The sequence below is a fragment of the Haemaphysalis longicornis genome, unplaced genomic scaffold (assembly GCF_048455015.1).
Source record: "Haemaphysalis longicornis isolate Haplotype H1 unplaced genomic scaffold, Haemaphysalis longicornis Haplotype H1 scaffold_2, whole genome shotgun sequence".
Classification (NCBI taxonomy): Eukaryota; Metazoa; Arthropoda; class Arachnida; order Ixodida; family Ixodidae; genus Haemaphysalis; species Haemaphysalis longicornis.
This window is the reverse complement of record NW_027526295.1, coordinates 78,261,769-78,284,942: the sequence shown is the minus strand read 5'-3', so window position 1 is coordinate 78,284,942 and position 23,174 is coordinate 78,261,769. Positions and strand designations below refer to the sequence as shown.

The 23,174-nt window shown below is 46.4% G+C and overlaps 1 long non-coding RNA gene across 1 annotated transcript in view; it reads left to right on the top strand.

The window, feature by feature from the left end:
• The first annotated feature begins 7,212 nt into the window (after window positions 1-7,212).
• The window catches only part of LOC144169008 (uncharacterized), a 50,203-nt gene continuing 34,241 nt past the window's right edge, over window positions 7,213-23,174 (top strand). The window contains exons 1-2 of the long non-coding RNA XR_013322333.1: window positions 7,213-7,349; window positions 22,388-22,517. This is a non-coding gene — a long non-coding RNA (uncharacterized LOC144169008). The remainder of the gene's footprint in view (window positions 7,350-22,387; window positions 22,518-23,174) is intronic.

Here is a 23,174-nt window from a genome sequence, read left to right as displayed (position 1 = left end):
GTCGTACGACAGAAATTCTGCCGTCATTCCGCAGAGATTCCTGTCTTACAACAGACCATCCTCCATTCCCAACAGAAATTCCTGTTCTGCGACAGAAATGCCTGTCGTACGACAGATTTTCTGTATTTGTACTTCAAAAATTCCCGCCGACCGACAGACCACCCTGTAGTCCCAACAGAAATCTCGGTCGTGCGACAGAAATGCCTGTCGTACGACAGATTTTTTGTAGTTGTACTACAGAAATTCCTGTCGCACGACAGACCATCCTGTACTCCCAACAGAAATCCCTGTCGTGCGCCAGAAATTTCCGTTGTGCGGCAGAAATTCCTGTTGTGTTTTTCGACTGAGATATTGTGCATTGGAGTGGCCATGCTCCTTTTCTGATAAAGGAGGCAGTGGAAAATATTCAGTTTTCACAATCATCATATTTGATTCCTTGCTATCGGGTGTGCTATACCAGTTTTGCAGCTTGCCATGGTTCGTGTTGCTTTGAATGTACCGTGTAAGGCTGCAAGGGATCACCAAAAAGTACGAATTTTTGTTTTTTAACTGCGTTTTTTTGGCTTTGTTTAGCTTCCCACATGAGTAGGAATTTGGTGTCACCATGCGAAATATTCGCTTCTTCTAGGGCTTCTTTGGTCGTTTGTTCAGTATGATTGCTCAGTAGCTCTGCTCAACTTGAATATCGTCTGAGTCATCTGTACGAGGGACATCATGTTTATTATAGACGCGCTTTGTGGTTCTGGTTATGCGAAAGCTTTTTGTAACAGCAGTCCTAAGTTCTTTTATAAGTTTTCGCTTGCAATTCTAGACTTCAGTGTGATTGTCATGATCTAATCATGGCTACCGGAATCTCCCTGCATGTTTAGCCGGTTTGCCACTTGGCGTGTGTTTTTCCTGAATGGAAGGCCTGGAGGCGTATCCTTGGGAACCCTTTCTTCTATTACGTTTGGCTACACCGAGCCTGAAAACCAGCGAGACGCTTTCCTGCTGTGCATTACATCATGTTTGATTATGTCTCGCTTGTATGTTAGTTGAAAAATCGTGCTAAAACTATCGTGCTCGGTTGGACTAAGTCCGCCCCTCTGCAAAAAGGCCCAGTTAATTTCTAGTTGCTGTTGTGGGAAAGACCACTAATTTACACCAACTGGCCAACTGACAAGACAAATCATAACGTTGTTACTGAGAACGTATAGTTAATGCGTCATATTCCATAGAACAGAATTTCTCCCCAAATTGTATATATGAACAAAATTCCCTTATTGTCTTGCATTACTCCGAAATACATTTCGAGTTCAAAGTATCTAATTAACGTAGATGCTATTTTGCCGGTACATTTACGTAGCGTATGACCACTGCTTGTAAATTAGAACAATCGCGGAATGCTTTAACTAAAGAATGATTACATCGCACCGGTGCAAAAGCAGTACCACGCTATAAACTCTCAAGGACCGGTTTTTCGTGATAGAGTCAAAGAAAGGAATAAAATGCTTACTTATGAAAGAGTTACAATCAGTTGTCCTCAATATGGTGCAAAATTTGTACACAAGAATTACTCATTTACTTTAAGTAATTATAACTGTAGCAGGTGGGAGATAACATGGAATCTACGAGGATATGGCGGTAACAATTATTTTTACGTTACCGACCCTAAGAAACATTTCAATCTAAGCTATCCTGAAGTAGGTTGCGTAAGGTTGCGTAAAGGTTGCGTAAAGCTTCGCTACCTTCAAGTCTTACGCGTTGGTGTGATCTTCCTTCATTTTTTGTTTGCTCTTTAAAGTGGGGCCATTGTCTCGACCGGAACACAATTAATTAAAGCCCAACGATGGGTTTTCGCACAATACGTCTGAGTTCGACCTGCCGCTGTTTTTTCATTGTGCCGTCCTCTTGCACGATGGTAAGTTTAAGAAATGTGCACTGAAGGTTTTCAAAATTAAAAATCGGTGTGTTATACAGCCGACGCATTGGTCAATGTTCATATATTTCGTTTGGGGGTATTTTCAGAAAAACGACAGCAGCAGACGTTGTCTGTAACAGTATTTTCTGGTTTGCGGCAGTGCAGTGACAGCCAACAGGAATGTCGTCACGTTTTCAACCTCCTGGTGAGCAAATAGCAAAAAATAGATGCAACTCGGCGCAATGGTAGAGCTATTTGAGAGGCCAAGTTCGGTACGATTTTTCCATGATTCCTACGTTACACTGTGTACTACAGAGAATTCTCAGGATTTTGAAGAGGAAGAAAATCCCGCGTCATCTGCACTTACACGATACCCTCAGTTGACCGAAGCATGCAGAGTATAAATGCATTATCGGCACCTTGGCATTTTTGCTCCCCTCCCCCGCCCCCCCCCGCCCCCCCAAAGGTGAAAGCGGAAGGCTTATCCTGTGGCGGGCAAAACATGCAGTGTATAAATGTAATCTTGGCGCCCCGCCGTGTTTGGCTAGTTAGAGAGATAAAACCCGCTTCGCGCACAAATTATGGAAAAATTACCGCTACCTTTGCGGCCATTTCTTTATAGAATGACATGCCCCTTTCTGTTAAATCGATGTCTACTTTGTCATTATAGAAAAAGTCGCTTGAAAGTTTTCTGTGAAATTATTAGTTGCCTGTTTATGGCCTTTTTGGGGGGCTTTGTGATTTTGGTTTTGCAATTTAGATAATTGTATTTTGATTGACAAAGTCCGCCACTAAACTAATGAGATTTTCTTCTTTCTTTCTTTTTTTCTTTTTTCTTTGTGTTGCTTTTTGTTGCCTGATGTGTCACTTAAAATATAATGATTGCTCACCCCAATATATTGTATAATTGATTGCCATTCACTCGTATTACATCTTGCTTGTTCACTCGATCTAACTTGTTGTTTGTTGTAATTCATCGACGGTCCTGTTACAGTTTTTACCTTCGGGACCCTCGTCTGCATATTGCTAATGCTGTACCACTTTTTTTGAATGACTAATAAACTGAAACTGAAACTGATAACGTTATCCTTGCGCCGAGCCGAAGGATTCAGTGCATAAGTGTATTCATCGCGCCTTGTCGCTTCGCCAACAGAGATGAAACCGTAAGGAGAAACCGGCGGTGGGGCGGAGCATGAAGTGTATAAGTGTATTCTTAGCGCTGTGGAATTTTTCGCACGGAGAGGAAACGGCTGGGCAGGGAGAGATATACGGCTTCCCCTAGGTGTCGCGTCTTTGAAGCCCACAGCGTTCTAGCTCTAGGCGTTGGAAAGCGAGTGTCCCCGTGTGTTCTTTTAGCACGTGTTTTCCCTGCTTAGATAAAACGTTCTCGTACGAAGCGTTGCGAAACGAGTGCCCCGGTGTTTTAGTACCGTGAGTACATGATATTGCGACGACATGAGACGCCGAAAGCCCCAGGCCCTAACGGAATGACCCCTAAAATCATCCGTTCCCATAAAGCAGAAACAACCATCAAAGGGCATTCGGGCCTTGTTGGCACAACCGCGTTTGTGCCTTCGAATGCGGCAGGACGGGTTACTTAAATACAACAAATAAGCTTAAAGTGCGAAAAGGGAAGAGCAAAGGAAGAGTGCGTAGCTTATTAGATATTCCCAACAATTCTGCACAATGGTTGGGTACCAGGTTCATTTAAAATTTACCTTAGATAAACATGACTGCTAGTCCAGCTGGCAATGTTTCAAGAAACTTGGAATATTGTATTCGTGGTTCATTTAAAAGACACTGAGCAATGCCTGAAGTATTTTCAATGCCTTAAAGCTGCTCCTCTTCATTTCTAGGGAACTCCCCCTCTTTTTTATTCGCACAATTGGGACTATGAAAAGGTCTTGCTCGGGCAGTACAGAACGACGGGTCTGCACAGGTGTCCCTATACAGACATCCGTAGCCCAGCGCCCTCTTTGTTTTAGAGCCCAGATCGTCATCGCGACCTCTGTTCATCCTGCCCCATCCACTTTCCCCAACAGGCATCGAGCACTCCGTACCAATACAGGGTTTTCTTTGCCTACCTCCCTCGATGCCCCGTCTCTTCCCCTGTGTGTTTGGATCAGTATTATTTCATTCCGTTAACTGTTTCATTTGACAACTTCGGCCGAGCGACAAATCTTAAAGAAAACGCCGCTGCTTCAACTAATGGTGCGAGGGTGGCGAAAAAGCCGGGCTGACGGCCCGTTTTTCGTCGTCAGAAACCTCCTAGCTGTTACACCTACATGGATTTCCGAAGTTGCCGCGGAAAGGTCTCTTTTACTGGTAGGCCCGGATCATTCTGTACGGAGCCTTTCACGTCTCTCACAATGTTGACCACATTAGTACGCGCTGGAACCTGCCGAAAACAGCTTGGCAGACTCGGCGCGAACTGGCGAATTGAAGAGAATGCAAGAGATCACGCCACGAACGCGGGCCAGAGGGTTCTCGAAAGGGGAGTTGGACGATTCCGGGCGCTCTACACGAGGCGCACGCTCGCGTTCCCTGGATATTTTTCTTCTTTCTGCAACCCCCTCACGTGGCGGAAGCCCACGCGCATTCGTGGACGACGCCGGGTGCTACTCACGAGACGCACGCTGATGTGCGCTCGGTATTTCTATTACTGAACGCCGCAACACGGAGCTCATAAACACCTGTGCTGTTTAAAAATCATGTGCTGTTCAAGCAGCCTAGCTACGTTGCTAGGTTTCTTACCTAATTTGGAGACAAACGCATCCGAGACTTAGTTACTGCTACGTCGAATTTCTGTCTTTATTCTTTTTCTCCGTTTTCTTTTGACACGAATAAGACTGCGATAGTCAGGCTGTTGGCAATTCATGCTTCCTCGCAGACAGAGCTCACCTCCTCGTGCACCCGTTCTCCGCATGGCGGCGTCTGCAGCGGTGATGCCGCATCCACGAGGCGAATTGTCTCTGCATTCTTGCAGGATGCTGGGTTGGCGCTGTGGTTAGATCACTTGCCATGGCTGCTGCTCTAGTTGCCCCATTGCAAATCCCACACTAACCGAATTTATCTTTTTTTTCAGCTGTGCACATTTCGATGCCATTCGTGTTGAAGCCTACGTTGAAGACGAGGATTACCTATGGGCGGTATTCAATGAAAAATTTAGCGGGAGATTTCTCCGCCTGACAACATTGAAAACCGCCATGTCGATGGCCACCATTCCAGCGCATGAGCTTTGCGCCCATGCCTCGAAGAAAAAAGAAACACCAGCGTACACCGTCTGCTGCGTTTCAGCCTGATGATCGGGGCCCCTTCAACAGATATCAAATTAATCGCAAGTGGTGGCGCTCTAGCTACCCTCGAGCACTTCGAATCCACGGAGGATGAAACCGCGGCTGTGAGCGGCGCGCATCAGCAGCGTATGTCCAACGCTGCAGTTGGCTGCCTGCGCCGCGATGTCAACGCAAGTGTACTCGCATGCCATCCACGACTTTATGTCTGGCAAGTGCCCTCAAATACGTGGTTGATTACAAAAACCGAACAATTTCCTTGGAAAAATTGTTCACACTTACACCGACCTAGCGCTGGCTTTCTCATGAGCTAAATATTTCACACTCAGCAAAACAACTCACGTCTGAAGTTAGAGCACGGCGGATGACAATCAGGTGATCTGCTGCGGCTACGTCATACGCGTCGGCGGATAGGTATATCGTACTGTGCGGTACTCTACAGCACTTGGCGTCGAGGTATTATTTTGCGTTCACTGGGCAACGGTTTAAAAATAATGCAGTTCCTGCTGTCAAACTGACCACTGCGCTCAAGTACAAAGCTTTGGGCCAAGACTGACTCGCACCTGCTCGTAGGTGTGCGCGGAGGCTGGGGTTGAATTGCAGATAAGGTTGTCACACTCATGAGCGCAATCGCGACTTTTCGCGTAACCATGCTATCGGGGTACAACTGACTATCGAATCACTCGCACACGCCTTACACGGAAATACAAGGTCACGTCGCGGCCCGCGGCCTGCCTGGCCGCCATGAAAGCATGGAGGAGAGAGGCGTGCCTGATCTGGGGGCCGTGTGCACAACGTCGCCTTGGCCACAGACGCTTGGCCACAGATATTGCAGAGCACTCGCATAGTTGGCTGCATGAATTCCACACCATTGAACACCGGCTATACGATTACGGCTAGGGTAACGTTCCACATTTATTAAAACAGCCAAGCCTTGCTTCTTAATGTATACGAACCCAATTAGCACGTCTACGAACCCAACGCACATCGAAGGCAGCGCTTACAAGACTGTGTTAGGACGGCAGGCGACCTTCGACAGGACGCACGGTCCGGAAGCTGCACCATGGAAGGCTTTCGCATCCGCTGTCGGAAGCCGATAAGCTTTCGACAGCGGACACCAACCACCCTCGACCAGGAACTAGGTCACAGGACATCCGTATACTTTTCAACGTTGCCCCAATCTAGCGCAGCCATCTCAGGTTACGCCGCGTTCACGTCCCACAAACGTTAAGTCGCGTTCGAAAGCCACAGAGTAGTCACAGCGTCAGTAGGCTATTACGTCTCATTAAATTACTGCGGTGTGCTTGCCGTAGCAGTGTACACAAGTACAATGTGTTCGAAAACACAGATTGAAGGTGGGCCAGTTGGTACATAACTGAGTTATAAAACAGCGCTAGAAACAGGACTACAGAAAGGGCACACAGACAGGGCGCCGATTTCTTGGCGATACTGTAGATAAGGCATGCTAGGTGCTACGATTGTGGTAGTAATGAAGAATACTGTACTTCTTGGAACTGATCGATTGTTTTTTTTTGTATTCGTTATTTGTTATATCTTTCCTCACGTGTCACTTTCTTTCCGTATTCATTGGCCGTTCAGTGACAATAAACTCAGTTGTTAGTCAGCGCCCTGTCTGTGTGCCCTTTCTGTAGTCCTGTTTCTAGCGCTGTTTTATAACTGTGTTCGAAAAATTAAGGTGAACACAATTATCAGTGAGGCCGTCAGGCACGTTCCTTGTGTAGCACCTATTGCAATTTCCGGCTTCTTCGCGGAACAAATGACAGATTTCAGCCGTGTTGCACCTCGAGAAATATTCGATAGCGCATCTAGGAGCAGTGAGAATTACTCCGTAGGCAGACACCCGGGTTTACCGATCAGGCAGGACGTTGCAACCGCGTACCGGAAGTTCTCGACGACTGGGTTCCTTTAGGCGTGTGATGTATTGCGCTTCCAGCTGCAGTCACAGTGTCTTGTCAGTTCACGAGTAGATTGGCATCCGTTAAAGATTACGCTCTGAAGGTCGGGCATCCTGTCTGGCCGCTTATATTCGTGTGCGTGCAGGTCAGGGCTGTCGTCGTTACAAGAAATCGGTATGGCGTGTTGCAGCGTTCGCGTTACAGCGCTCGTCGTTTTTTTCGTCGTCTGCGTAACAACAGGTAAGACTTAGGAAATTTTCATTGCAATTCCTGCATACCACCACGGTATTTTTACGCAATATACAGTAGATCTAAGCATTGTGATTATTTCCGGATTCAAAATAGGGGAAATGAATTTAGTGGAAACAACATCATTTTGCCCAGAAAGTATCAAAATCATACTCCCTTTCTACCAAAAAATATCGTTAAAACACGAAGCTTTCCCCCACGCCACTTGAGGGAAATCCACAGTCTAAAATCCAACCTCTCTATATCTAAACTCCCAACTGGCCAATTTAAACGCCAGAGAGTCAAATTCAAACGCCGACATAAAACTCCACACCACCAAAGAATTTATTTATACACAATCACCGTTAAGGTATTACCAAACTATATTTGCGTGTTACTGGAGTTCTGTCAAGTATGCAAAACCATCTCACTGTTGTGTTTTGTCGTGGAGGATTGATGCACGCTTTGTAAAATCGATCGCGTGAAGCTGGCCTTTCTGCAGTGTGTTTTACGCAGCCGCAAATGCCATCAGTGAGGCATAGGAAGCTATGCTTGAAAAAGATCCTCATGCCGTTGTGTTTCAAACGTTCGAGCGAACTTTCGACACCGTTATTTCGTTGAAACATGGCCGATTAATTGAACGAACCGGGAGTGCTGTGGCATGGTGGCGGATGCAATGTGTCCCTCCGTGCAAGTTTCGGCGTCTCTGTGTAACAGTTGTCACTGCATTTTGGATGAAGCTAACTGCTCCGTACGCAATCCTGTGCGGCAAAACTGAACTTTGGCTATGAGGTGAGCCGTATGTAAAAGATTCGGGTCAACAATTACGTATTACTGATGGTTTTAAGGCGTCCCAATATCTCTAAGTATGGAACATAATCTAGAAACAAATCACCAAAGTCCCAGGTGCCATATCTCCTCACGCATAAGAAAGCTATGGGCCATCGCAAATGATTTGCAGGCCACGTCCAGAGGGCGCCTTTTTAGCTGTGGCGTGGACAATACCCTGCCGTTTTGGCGATGCCTGGCTCGCCAAACTGCAAAAGAAATGTCAGAGTGCTGTCCTCGGCGGATCTTTTGTGTAGTTTCTTTTTTGAACGTGCATTAGCCTCATCGTGAGAGCATGAACGCTGGAAAAGTTCATTGGCAAGAGGGCGACAAACGAAACCATTTTCCCCCCTTAATTCACCAATTGCGCATATTTAGAACAAACCATAAGCGTACAGAGCATACTGGCAGCCACAGGGTAGTTACAGCATACCTTGAATACCCTTTCACGGTAAAGTGACTCTAAAACAGTTATGCTGCTGCGGAAACTGGTTCTGGCAATATGGATCAAAATGGGCACATTGCTTCAACAAAACATTTTGTCACGAATGCGTACTGATCACGAGGGGCATTGTGACCTCACCTTTAGCAATTTTTCGGGATCTTCGGCCATGACCCAGCTGTAAAAGTGTAGAGAATTGCGGATCTTAAAATGAAAGCTTCGGGGTTTGTTGTTCAGGTATCAGTGCATTAGCGCTAATACTTCTAAACATATTTCACCATAACTTATCGCCAGAAATACTTCATGATTAGAGTAAATATGATTACTCGTACTTTGTGTAAACGTTTTTGTGCCATTATGTGAGGGCGTTATGTATGCATGGTTTCTTTGGCCCCGTACGGTGGCAGTGCGATACGAGAACAATATTTCTCGGTCACGTTTGTATTCCCGATTCATTATACACCGGTTGGATGGTCCACATGGTATAAAGATTTCCGCATCACGCATTTCTGTATATTGCAAACCTTACAGCTGTATACCAGCATTGCATCGTGAAAAAATGAATTCAGAGGACATGGTCACAGATGCTAGTTCACTACCATAGGGGTCAGGGACTGGCTTGGCGCACCGACATGTGATGTCCGTCCACTCAAAGCGGGGCAGGAGAATCAGAAACACGCAAGTTTGCGGCTAATTATTACAAATAATTGAGCTACTTTCGTTACCAATTCAGGTTTGTACACCAGCTTGTAATGACCCTTTAGTTTTTATAAACTGATACAAATTTCTAGGCCTCGCTATGTGCTTCTCCTACCATAGAATTCTAGAGTCGTGGGTTATTACTAGCAGATAGAGACGCAATGGTGTCTACCGGCGGGATGACAACACCAGCAGTGCACGTTCGAAAGCTTGTGTAGTTTTAGCTCAATGTTTTTTCCATGGATGAATGTCTATTTTTAAACACCGTTGAAAATTCGTTTGGAGAAAATTTTGGCATCTTTATGCGCCCTACCCAACCAAAAAAGTCACAACAAAAACAGATTCAGTCTCCAAGAAAAGCAATAAATTAACGCTGGTGACTCATCGCAAACCAATATGGGCTCCCAAACTAAGTGTGGGGGACAGACTTCAATGTGGGCGTCAAAGCGTGCCTAAAACATTTCATTATGATTTAACCGTTGAACATGCACTTGCGTTTTAACAAACCTTTATATCCCTTTCTTTTGCGATAATTCCCCGAAACCCGTTGGTGGCGTGTCATCTTTGGGGAGCGAGGAAACCCCGAGGTGTTCATGTCCTATTCAGGATACATTTAGCCGCGCAAGACCATTGCTGAACCATTCTGTGCTGCCCCAACTCGCAAAGAGCGGCGTATCCAGAATTATCGATTACAACGAGCAAACTACGTGGACACCGGTCTCTTATAGTGAACTCGGGAACCGTCCCCTGCCCAGTTATTCGGCCAAGCATTGGGCGGGTATCCAGCCAACGTAATCTAAAATCGCTGGCCAAAGAGAGCAACATAAACAACAGAAAACACGCCTCACCTCAGCAAAATATAAAAAAACTCACACTAACGCGTAAGACTTGAAGGCAACGAAACTGTACGTGACCTTCACGACCATCGCGAAGGTTTAAGTCCGCGATTGCAGCTGGTTTGCTTCTTCTTCCCTGCCGCAATTTCCTTTACTACACAATTGTTCATCTAAGTGTGAGCTTCATTAATTTTTGCAAGTGATAATAATTAAACATCATTTTGGGTGGGCGTATGCTCTGGCGTGTCTTTCTCGTTCCAAGTAAGGGTTGCCGCAAATATGGTGAACGCTGGAGTTTTTTTGTTTATTGGGGGGGGGGGTTACTCTTGGCTGATCTTTCTAAGAGGGTACGCTTGACTTAAAAAACGTGCCAGAGACTGATGAAAGTTTATTCTGCAGCTGAATTCCGAGCCGCGAAGTTATCAGGCTTGGCGGAGGTGCAGAAAGTTCAATATGGGCAGCCAAGAGACACCACAGGGCTGCCCGTAGGTTTTCGGGGGGAGCGGCCCAGCTAGACCACGAGTAGATAATATCAGGAGGAAAGGGGCTGGGGAAAGAAATTTGGAAGACGAAGTCTCCCGTACACAGCGCCAATATGTATGTTCATTGTCCGGATAGCCGCCACATACCTGACGTTGCGGACGGCCTGGTGAATTCAGTATGTAGTGGAGGAACAGATCACAAGGAGGGACAATGTCTGCGCCTGTCTAATATATGTAGCGTGCATTCGTGACATAAATTTATATGGGGAGGGAAATACGATTCTTGTTATGCAGATGTTGTCGAGATGTTCGCGGCGCCTTTTGTGATGCATTGTTTTATCCTCTTTTGGATTGTATTCCTCATGCAACGGCTGAGGGCTTCCCCGGAAATTAGGATCGCGGGACATAGCGTGGTCTCATTCATTACCCTGCATGCCTTGGTGGCCAGAGATACATTCCAGGAAAACGTGTAAGTGGGGATGAGCGTGCATGTATGTTGTCGGGCCAGTGTGGACAAGGGATAGATGTCATTCGTGGCGAAGCTGCGGAGTGCTCCCTGGCTGTCCGCGGACTGTAATGTGGGTGGTCCGCTGCTGGTGAACTATAATGGCTTCTGCGATGGCTTGAGTCTCTGGAGTTGTGAGCGAGGGGACGTTGACGTGATCCCGTGCGTTAGCTGTGCTGGGGCCAACCGGTGCCGTAGCGGTTGAATGGTCCACAACACGGGCGCCTGTAAGTAGTCGTCATGGGTTGGTTCGGGCAGGTGTTGAGCGCGACATGCTCCACGTGCTTGATCTGTGGCTCGACTCATGTGTTTCGGTATATAGGTAGCACAGTGATTCTTAGTATTGTCTCCCAGTGTGGTTGCGGGGGAGTGACGGGTGGGAGGTGGTCGTGGGGTACCCCAGGGCGCGAAGGGTTTGGCGTCCTTGCATTGAAGTTGTTAGTCGGTGGTGCTGAGCTTCATGAAAAATTTAGGCTTTTTTTTCAAGAGTGTTTTGGAGGACAGTGTCATTATTAATGCCGTGGAGACGTAGAGAGGCACTCCCATTTCTATGCGGGTGCATTTTCTGATGGCTGTTTTATTATTTTATTTATTTAAGGATACAGCAGGCCAGTATTTTGGCCCTGACAGGAGGGGCTACACAGTATACATACAATATAAAGGAGATTAGTAGCAACAATAAAGACAACACGAAGACTACAGGAGCGTTCAACCATCAAAGTTTACAATGTGGGATTCAAGCTTTTTCATAAAATCAGCAGATTCAAAAACCTCTCGTGGCAAGGAATTCCATTCAGACACAGTTCGGGGGAAAAATGTGTTCTTGTGAGTGTCAGTTCTGGCGAAAATTGGCGATAATGAGTATTCATGGTTATGTCTAGTTGGCCGTGAAGTTAAAGGTTTTATACAATTAGGAAGTAATAATTTATTTTCCCTACAAGACAGTTATGAAGAAACCCAAGGCGACTAACTTTCCGGCGATTCTTGAGAGTCAATATGTTGTACTTCTGCATCAACAAGGATGGTGAATCATGCCTTCTATATTTACCAAAAATAAATATCATTGCTTTTCTTTGAAGTCTTTCAAGCAGCATAACATCCTTCTTAAAATGGGAATCCCATACTTCAGCAGCATACTGCAGATTTCACCTTTTCTCATTTTGTTGGCTTGTGTATTGGTAAGGCACTGAAAAGGTTACGCTTGCATGACGCGTGAGAACACGAGGGCTTCAACTACTTTGCATAATTCGTGTTTTTGGAGGCCTTGATGGTTTCACGTATCATGGCGGAGCATTTGGTGAATTTTGTTAATTTGAGCACTGATGTATTTGGCCCACTCTGTGGTTTTAGCGTCCTGTTCAAAAACCGGCCCAGGACCTTGAAGGGGCTTCGGCGAGGGAGGGTCAAGTTGTTTACTGCCAGAGTGATTAGGTAGCGATATTGGTTATTTTTCTTGAACTCTCTTGTCCAATACAACTACATAGTCTGATTTGTTGTTTGGGCAGGTGAGTCCGACGTCGTGGGTGTGCCCGCTGATTTTATCGAGGCCCTGTTGTAACGTTTATTTCTGCTCGACAGTGCTTCCCGTTGTACACCAGTGTGTGACGTCACCAGCGTATGTGGCGTGTTGAAGATTTGGAATAGCATTCAGTTTGGCGGGGAGATTCCTCATCACCACATTGAAGAGCGTTATTGATAATATGGATCCTTGTGGTGTGCCTCTGTGAAGTGGGCAAGGCCGAGATGGCTTCCCATCGGGTCCATAGGTGTAGATGGTTCGGTCTATGAGAAAAGTCTTAATGTACTTGAAAATACGGATACCCCGTCTAATTTCCTTGAGGCGGAGAAATATCGCGTCATGCAGCACATTTTCAGAAGTTTTTTTATGTATACTCCTACGATGGTGCGTAATTGGGCTGCTCTGGGCTGTGCTCTGACGTCCTCATGAATGCGTTTGGCCTGTACTATGTGCCCACATGCTTTCTAAATCCCACCGTCGTGGCTGGCAGGTGGCCGTTGTATTCCAGGTGCCTTTCTAGTCTAACGAGCACCATCTTCTCTATAAGTTTTCCAACAAATGACGTCATGAAGATAGGCCGGAGGTTGGCAGGTGTGTTGGGTGGTTTTAGTATTCAGAGGATTAGAGTAACATGAGCTTCCTTTCATCGGGGGGGAGGGGGGCGGAGGGAGGGAGGGAGGGAGGGAGTGTAGGTTACCTGATCTCTAAGCCCCATTGTTATAGTTGAGAAGTTACGCAAGTTTCTCGGCAGGCATGTTGCGTATCATCCCATATGTAATTTTATCGGGTCCCTGGGCCTTGTTGCGAGTGAGTGAATGCGGTGCCGTGTTTAGTTCTTCGGGGAACAAGTCCTAGATTATTCCTTCATCCTTATCTTCTCGGGCTGATTCTGTGTAAATGATATCGACGCGTTTGGTACTACAAGGGGGGTTGAGTGTGTTGCGAATCTGTTCTGTGATATCATGTGGTGTACCTCCCATCGCTAAGTAAAGTCGTTGGACGGTGTATTTTGTTTTTGTTGCACCAGCATTGTTCGAAACAGTCCCCAGTTCCTTGCTATATGAAGCTTGCCGTTGAGGCCTTCACATACTTGAATCCAATTGTCTTACTTCTCGGCGCACTCTTGGGGTTCGTGGTTGAAGCGGTAAAGGCGTTTTTTCAGCAACCCGTTACGCTTGTCATGTTTCCAGCATTTGACAATAGCACGGCGCTTTCTCCAGAGGTAAGGGCGCACTGGTCAATGTACGGATTGAATTTACCGCGGCGTATTTTTTTGGTCTGTTTACGTGCCACTGTCAAGATGACGTCGCTTCATTCAGCAAGGGGAATGCCACCTGTGTCAATTTCTTGCAGGTGTTTACGTAGATTTGGCCACTTCGTTATATTTGTTGTGGGCCTGTTTAATCGGAGTGCCCGGGAGGCGTGGCGGTCACTGCCAGGCAGGCACACACGAGCGGTAGACATTTCCTTGGTGTTGTTAATGGCTGCGTGGTCGCTGCGAGGCCCGTGCACATGTGCCCGCGATCGGCCATTTCTTGGTATTTTTAACTGTGGACACAAAAAATTTCGATTTGCTTAAGAGTTTCCCGCCTAAGAAATAGTCGATGCGCACGCAGTTTATGTTTTTTTATCCGATTGACACGCTTTTTCAATGACATCCATGACCGAAAGTCCAACTTTCCTCACCACCGCTCGTCTCATAATATTATTGCTAATACTTTGGTGCCAATTGATGTTCTGGGTGAAAAGATAGCGTGAAAGCACATTAAAACATCTATGACGCCATAAGGGCAGCTGGTGCTGAGCCCGCAAATGGCACATGGCGTTTACTCCTTAGCAGTCTATTCACGACAAAAGCTTCGTATTAATATGAAATACCAATGAAATAGAATTCCCAAGTTAGAGCGCGGAAATATTTGCAATTTTAATAAAATGAATTAAACAAAAAGACATTCAATCAGCTATTAAACTTCAAGATATGTTGTTCGGTTTTTTATGACTTTTCTAATACTTGGAAGGTACAGTTCTCATATTGTCAGGTTCGGGAGACAATAATAACTAGAAGAACAAGCTTTGTGAACTAGAGTAGTTTTTGTAACACTTGAATCTAAACAATACACAAACTATGGAGGAAAGAGCAATGCGGAACAAATGGGGAGCAATAGAGAAACTATCGCAAAAGCGGTATAGGAAACCAACACGTGTTCAAACAGAAAAAAGTCACCATCCGGGAATTAAGGGGAAGAACGCAGTAAGTGGTTATTACCCGCACAGGTGCGTGGCAGCGTTGAAATGTTCACGCAGTGTGTCGACACCGTGGCAGTGAAGCGCGCTTCGAGCTTTCTTCACCGTCCTGGCGAACGCAGCTCTCTTGAAGCGCCGCTGTCTTTCACTTATGCCCGGCGAGACGACTCGCTTGTGGGGAACATGTCTTGGAGGTTGCGCTTGTGGAGGACCTCTTGGGGCACGCCACGGGTCTGTTCGCCCGACCGCCGCGCATCCCGGTCACGCTCCACAGCTCCACACTTCACAGTCTCTGGTCTCCCTCCGTGTTCTTCTCTCGCTCCCTCTGCCCGCATGTCACTGTCGCTGGCCGTTGCCGATTGGCTGGTGGCCGGCGCGAGCTCGTGCCGTGGTCGCGAGCCCTCGGCGCCGTAGCTGGTGTCAACTTGGCAGAGCATCTCGCGCGTGTCATCTGCTTCGTAATTTCTTTTCATCGTCTTGTGGAGGATGTTTGTGTCGGCTCAAATTCTTCGCATGACATTATGTACACTAAGTTCCCGAAGGGAAAACATTCATTAAGGGGTATATTTGATTTTTTGTGTAGTTTCTTCATGTTTTGTGGAGCGTTCTTACGCCATATCAGCCGTGCTGCTGTGGTAGATATACCCGTATCGAAATGATTACGGGAGAATAAAAATACCTCAGAAGTAATTAGAAATGCCAGGCAAAGTGAGTTTGAATGACACGTTTGAGAGTCTGGAGTTTGTTATGTGAAAGCGATATATGGGAAACTAAGGAAAAAAATTAGTATTGGCTTAGCTGTGCTATGCCAGGATATACGTAGCGGAACAAAACTCTAAACATTACTCGTGGAGTGAAACTCGAAGACGCACGCAGCAGCATTTAGTTGGACAACGAATTACTGAAGTAAATTTATCAAACTTCTGTTTGTTTTCATTGCATATACTGGCTCAAATAAACAAACTTTCCTTTTTCCGGTAGATAGAGCAGTATTTATTTATAAAGCCTGAAAGTAGAAGTATTGCCATTCTACATTTGCCTCGGCCGCAGCAATTACAAAATGTCGCGTGTTCATCTTTGGATGGGATTGGACGATAACATCTCAAGGTTCTTCAACTCCGTTCCGGTTTTGGTTCTGTGCAACAAAATACATGGCATACGGCGCTACTGTACGGCGGGCATTCCTGATAACTGAGGAATCGCCATAACAGACTTCTGCCATGTTGTCTGTAGAATTGGTCAGATAAGTCTGCCAGCACCGCTAAGAATGGTCATGTTCACCAGCCGAGGCTTACGCAGTGACTGAACGCCCTCCACCTCATCGGAGGTGCTCAACTGCGGGAGGCTTTGTCGCAACCTTTGTAACTTCTGTGGCGCGTCGTTTTGCCGTAAGAGCCGTGTTCGCACAAGGACTGCAGTCAGCTGACTCAGCATGCACTGTGCCCGCAAGCAGTCGGTGCTTATATCAACGCCACGCAAACTAGAACTCTCTAGAGCTTCAAAGTCAGCCTGCACACAGTCTGTCATCTCGCTTGTGCAGCAGTGAAGGTTCCAGCTCAGGAAACATTACTTAAATCAAAAGCACCTGACAAAAAAACGGCGCAGCTTGCAAGCTTACACTAGTGGTGCATGGCTGAAGAAATAGCAGAGCTGGCGGCACCTCTCCATTCGTCCGAGACCGGGCTGTTGCTTTTCACAGGAATTTCCCAACTTTTTTTTGCCGCTGAAAGCTCTCCATGACCGGCAGTTCGGGAGTGTTTTATCCGCCGCCTTGCACATCTCTCCCAAATAGCCTGCGCTTGAATTCGCAGCAACCAGCTTCGCGAATTGGGCGTCGCAGCATGAACTCGGCGTCTGTGCTCCTCACATCAGGCGCGAAGGCAGGCGAACTGAGGAGAAGAACAGCTCGCGAGATATTACCACGAAACCTGGGCTGAGTGTTCTCGGATGTCGAGGTGGCCAACCCCAAGCGCTTTTTTTTGGTGTTTTTGGGGAGCTCCTCACGGGCCGCATGCTGACGCTAAAGCCTGGCCGACGCCGCCAGCTCCTGACGCAGCGCATGCTCTCACGCGCTGGGCATTTTTTGTTATTTGCTTCTGGCAACCATCAACGGAGGAATAAAACCAAAAAGGGCTCTACTGTTAACAAAAATACACGTCCAATCGGGGATTGGAACCAGCTCCTTGAGACGAACTGCCAACAGTGCTTCAGACCACACGGCCATACCGTGCGTGGTTGTTGGGGAGGGAAATACTAAGTGTATCCTATTGCCTCTCGATATTCTTTATTCACTCATTCGTAGGTGCTTAGATGTGTTTATTGAGCAATGGTTGTGCCATAGGTGTCCCCTGAAAATTTACGAATATCTTATCACTAGTGACTGCGTCCCTGAGGCATAAAAGCGATCGGGAAAATATGGTCGTACTGCTTAATGCTGTGGTAACTCAACCGGCGCAAAACGTGCTTCACGTACCTCGTTTTTATTTTTTCTGAGCAAAAAAAATTCGCTTCATTTTAAATCCCTCCCGGCAGCTTGGGCCGCTTTTGTGATGTACGCGAAATACAAAAACGTTCATGTGTTAGAGATTTCGCCCCACGTGAAAGATTCGCAGGTGGTCAAAATTAATCCAGAGTTATTCCGTGTGGCGCGCTTTGTCGCCTGCGCAGCGTCGGCGCTTTAAAACTCACATTGAGTCATTTTAATTCCTTATTACCTCTATTACTTCGCTGACTCCTTACTACGTAGCGAACCAGTTGCACAGGCATATGCAGCTTACAGCGTGGGTGTAGCGAAGTCTGCCAAGCGTCGACGGTGCATGTGCGAACCTATTTTGATTTCACCAACTTTACTAAAATTGATACAGTCTACAAATAAACAAACTAAAGCCACACCCTGGTGAGCACAAGTCCTGTCGTTGCTTGTGGCGTATTCGGTTGGTCGTTTACGAGCGCTTTGGAGTGGTCTGGAAAGCGGCTGCGCCTTTGGTTGGCAGAATTCGAGCGCTAAAACTACCTTCGGTTCGTTATTTCGGAGCGTCAGCCTCCTGCTCCGAGCGCTCCCGACCGCTCTGACTTCGAAGTAAGAGCGTGGTACGATCTGGGCGGGAGGACGGGTCACGTGACAAAAACGGCGCGCTTTACCACGGCCCGACTGGAGGTGAGGCGAGCGCGCACGCGCGCCCGCCCATAGAGTTTTTTACCATATACACTAGAGAGGATTCTGGCGCTAGCGTCTATGCGGCTCATATGAAGGCCGTCTGTGTCGTCATGGGCCATACATTGCAGTCGCTTTAGTTTCATCGTTGGCTTGGATGAAAACGTTCTAGTGACCGCAAATTTAAACAAAGTGCCACAAGAACGCGAAGAATGGTGTTCAATTACGTAAGTGGAAAATCAAAACAGGCTGTTTTAAAACTAAGGAAAGAGGAAGTAAAGCGTATTTTTGCCGAAACGGTTGTGCATGCCAATCCGCAGGCCAAGGTTGTACTAACAAACGAGGTTAATATTTGGGGAGGAACCTCATTGGAGATTGATTTTATTAATTTTACCAATTATTGGAAATATTAAGTTGCTTGAAGTGTTTGGAGAGTTTTTTGAACGTGCCTCTTAAAACATTGTCTTCGTGGTGAACTGGGGCCCCAACCGCCAACTAGTTTAACAAGAAAAAAGAAAACATGGCGTTTAACAGTCGTGCACGATGACAAGATGGAACGCATACAAGCGCCGGTATCTGTCGTATCCCCGTGGTCTTATCTTGTCTTCGTCGAAGTACGTTTTGTTTATTCTTTTCGTCGGCTACAAATTTCGCGGCGGCATATTACCCACTCAGTCGTGCGTCCTTCGACTGCGGCATGAGCAATGTCAGGTGCGGTCACGCACTGGTTGCTACTATTTCGACTTCCTTGTAGCTCGTAAACATGTTAATGCATAGTGAAGAAAGCAAATCCCGAAAACCGCTTAAGAATCCATTTGTCATGCCAAGACCAAGCCAAAAAGGGGGTCTTCCCATGAACCCCCACGACGGCATGGCTTACAAGACGCAGTTTCCTCTCTAGTATACTTACTAAGAATCTCTATGCGCCCGCTGCTCCTCCAGCCCGGCCGTGGGTTTACCCGACGGCTTCCCACGCTGGCTTCACGGTGGCGCTACAGGCGCGCTGCTCCGTGATTGCCGATGCATTCGGTTGGTAAGCTGCCTCTCGCGCTCTGATTGCGAGCCGCCGTGGCATCTGGTGAATCTCAGCCAGGGGACCGGAGCGGCCAACTGAATACGCTATTAGATTATCGGGAGGCCGCCAGCCGACGTAGTCCTAAGGATGGTCGGCGATCCGGGCAATAGGCCCAGTCAAGCCAAGGCAGCAAGTAAGCGTCATACGTACGGTCATAGGTAATGTTCAAGCAAGGTGCAGGACAGCACCTTACAATCGATTTTCCTACTACATTAATTCGCGTTAACACACCAGGAGGGATTGAAACCTGCCCTATTTATTACACACTTCAATTGGTGCAAGTAATCAGACAATGTTTGCGATCACTTCAGTGTTCATTGATTGCTTTCGCGTTTAAAACTTGGAACTAAGGCGTTCCAATCCTAAAATATGATTCAGTCGGCGTTCGGTGATATAACCACACAAAATATCAAAGGCGGTTTGAAGCACAGGTTACACACAACGCACCAAAATTCATATTTTTTCCCAAAATTGTGTGCTCCTACGCCCGTCTTTTACCCATTGGTCATGAGGTAATGCGGGCATTGTAGAACTAGTATAAATTACAGTTTTGTCTTGCTAAGCGTACAAGCGTAAATGTCTTTACTGCTATCAGTTAAGCTGTTTTGCAGTGAACCTTCCATGTTATTATCAGATGTGTATGCGTCTGGCGTAAATAACCTTTTTGTTAGCCATGAAGCAACTACGTGGAGCAAACTACATCACGTATTTGCAGCAGGCGTCGTTGCGTATACAGGACGAAGGCAGTGTTCGTACCGACGCGTGCAGCGCAGACATCACGACCAATGTTTTGCTAATACAGAGCAGCCAATTTTTATGACACAGCCTCACAGGTTGGTTGCTCTTGAAGGCATCGGCCTCGAACGGAGCAAATGCTATCTCGAGACAACCACTGGTAGTAGGTTTAGGGCGGACGCCTTAGATTTGTCCACATTATAACCGTGTGAGGCAGAGAAAGGCATGCGCAAAAATGGCCGAACTGAAAATTGGCGCGCCATCTGGGAAAGAAAGGAGCAGCGCTGGAGGAGGTTTGTGAGAAAGGGCACCCGACCATAGAGAGTTGTAGACCGGCTTATAAAGGCTTCCACATCCCCAAGAGCGAGGATGCTCTGCGGTGTTTCCATGGGTAGGAAATACCGAGAAAGTACGTCAGTGCGGAAGAGGCGAATTAAGCTCAATATGCCACTCGACATGACCGCTGTTGTGCAGAAAGTGGCCATGAATGAAGTCGCGGCAGCCGCGAGATGGTACCCAGATCAACAGAAAGTTCAATAGAAGTTTCAGCAGCATTGACACAGAATCGCGTCATCCCCATTTTTTGTTTTAACTAACTCACTATGCCCTTCATGCAAACACCGGTGAAATAAAAAAACTGTGATGCTCTTGCACCGAAATACGTGCACCATAAATCTTTATACGATTGTAATCACAACCTGTGTCACGCGAGTGATTATGCTGCGAATTACATCGGCCTCTGACGAACCGAACACAAACGAAGTTGAAATTGTTTTACAGGCTAGTAGGGCCTTTATACGTAGACATCTTTTACCTTTTCCATCTACGACTTAAGCAACTATATCTGTTCCATTGCTCCTAATACTACAAACCACCACGGCACATTGACATCCTAGAAAGTTTGAAGTCCGTATTAGAAAGAAAATGATGTCAATAAGGAAGAGGGATATGTGATGTTTTATCCATGTGGATATATATACCAGCATTACTCCCTTGCTTGCCTTATACCTCACTAACTTTTGTAATGTGCAAAAATAGGCTACATGCTCGAAGACAAGAGTAAGGGACGCACCGAACCTAACTGGGATTTTGTTATAAATAATAACTGCTTCCGACATATTTAGAACGCCATTATTTCAGGATGGGTTCAAATGCCGCTGTCAAACAGATGATGTAGGAATATAATTTGGCAATATAATTCAAGGAGTTGTGGTTGCACGCAGAATTCCATAAAAACGGTTTTTCCATTTTGACTAATGCTTTCGTATGTTGCGGTTACAGACAAGATATTGCAAAATTGACTTGAATCTTTAGTTTTTATTACTTCATGTAAAGACTTGTACTCCCGTGTTCTGAAGATGTCAAAAGACCCACAACGCTGCTTCTTTAATAAACAATAGGACAATTTCGCTTGAGTTCCGCCTTTCTGATAGTGCAGTGCGGAGTCTTTTCTACGTACACGCGTTCGTGCTCGAGAAAGCTCCATGTCTAGGGCCCTGCGATTGCTGTGTGCCTGGATTCCTGCACGGATGTTTCCACGGAGGTGCCTGGATTCCTGCACGGAGCAGCTGTTATTATGATAATGAGAGGAGAGAGAGTGTTGCGCACAGCTATTGGAGAGAAGAACGGAGGAGAGTTTGCGCACAGATGGCGCATGCATAGTAAGGGTGCGGACGCCTAATGCGAGGAGTGATAGGGTGCGAGTAAGAGATGCTCTGCATCTAAAAAATTTCTTCTCCAATTGAGGAGTACGCAAAGTGTTATGGGCCACTGTGAGGCCGTGCTGTGGTTCCGACGGCTTGGGGAGGGGCCAAGGTTGCCAACCCCTGTAAGGTTTTTTGTGTCCGATGGTAGGATTCCGGCAATGAGCACCTGTGGGTGAGCGGCAACCTTATTGCAGGGGACGCAGGATTTTTTATTGGTGTAGTCTGACGCCCTTCTGAGGTGGCAGATCGGACTTAAAAAGAAGTCAGATTTGTGAGGTCCAGAGCAAAACGTCGCTGCCCCCATTTCTCTTACAAACTCCCAGAAACCCCTCTCTTTTCTCCTACCCATTCTGTCACAACCCAGCCCATTCCGATACTTCCCAGGGGAAATTAGGCGAGTCTTTGCGGGCCCGCTCTCTTGGTCTTGGTGTCGCTTGAGCAGCTTTCACCCCTTTACTTTACCTCCGCCACTGGGTGGTCCCCATCTCTCTTGCCGTTTGCCCAGGTTATGTATGTGTAAATTGGTCTAAGCAAGTTATACTTAAGAGGTTTGAAGCAAGTTTGGTCGTGAAGGCAACCTGATTTACTTTCACTTCACAATCCTCAATTACTCAGCGTGGCTCTGATTTGCTTAACTGAAAACTCTCGGCCCTTCAAGCACCTCGTAAATCATATAGCATTCTTAGCGAGCTGCAGGTGCGGGATAAACGCTGTTATTCTTGCTGCCTTCTTGGTGTAGTTTGCATTGTACGTAACAGAAATGCTTTGATAGACCTCAGCAACTAACAGCAATTTTAATATCAATCGTTACTACCATATCTCCAGGTGACGCTGATTTCTTCGGGGAACTCCAATGCTATTTTAAGGCCTTTGAGTGTGTGGGGAACGGCGTGTATTACCCCAGCGAACCTGACGAGGCGATCAACTTCCCTGCTGTTATAAAGAAAGTATGCAGGTAAGTAATTCTATCTGTAAGCGTTTGGCTCGAGAAGCGCTTAATGTGCTACTGCCGTAGTGATACTAAAAGGAGTACCTTGGCGTGTTGGTTGGACATGATCGAAAAAAAAGATAACGCAGCTGCAACGCAGTGATTTTATATATCGTATTTACTTGCATAATGATCGCAACCGTGAAGTTTGTCGTCAAAATTCGGATTTTTTAGATTTCCCGCGCATCGAACGCACTAATTCATCAAAGCACTGCATTTTGTATCAATTTGCAAAGCGGCTGGTGGTGGTGTGCGGAGTTTTTATTAGGTTTGTATTATTTGTGTTATGTTCATGAGACCTATCGTGTAAACTTCTGACCCGCAAATTGCTTGCGTTTTCTGTGCTCAAAAGGTTTTCGCAAAACATTTACCCCACGTAATGAACGCACCCCTAAATTTGCATCAATTTTTTCAAGAAAAGGGGAATCATTAAGCTTGCAAATACGATGTATGTATATATACAATATATGTGTAAATAATTACGTATATATTTTTGTTATTATGGGGTGCTCGCTACCACGCCCGAGCGTCAGATAGCGTTCTGGTAATTATAAACACCCCAGAATGTAAAGGAGAACAGAGCCGCCCAGATAACCGAATTGGTAATGCATTCGAGATCAAATC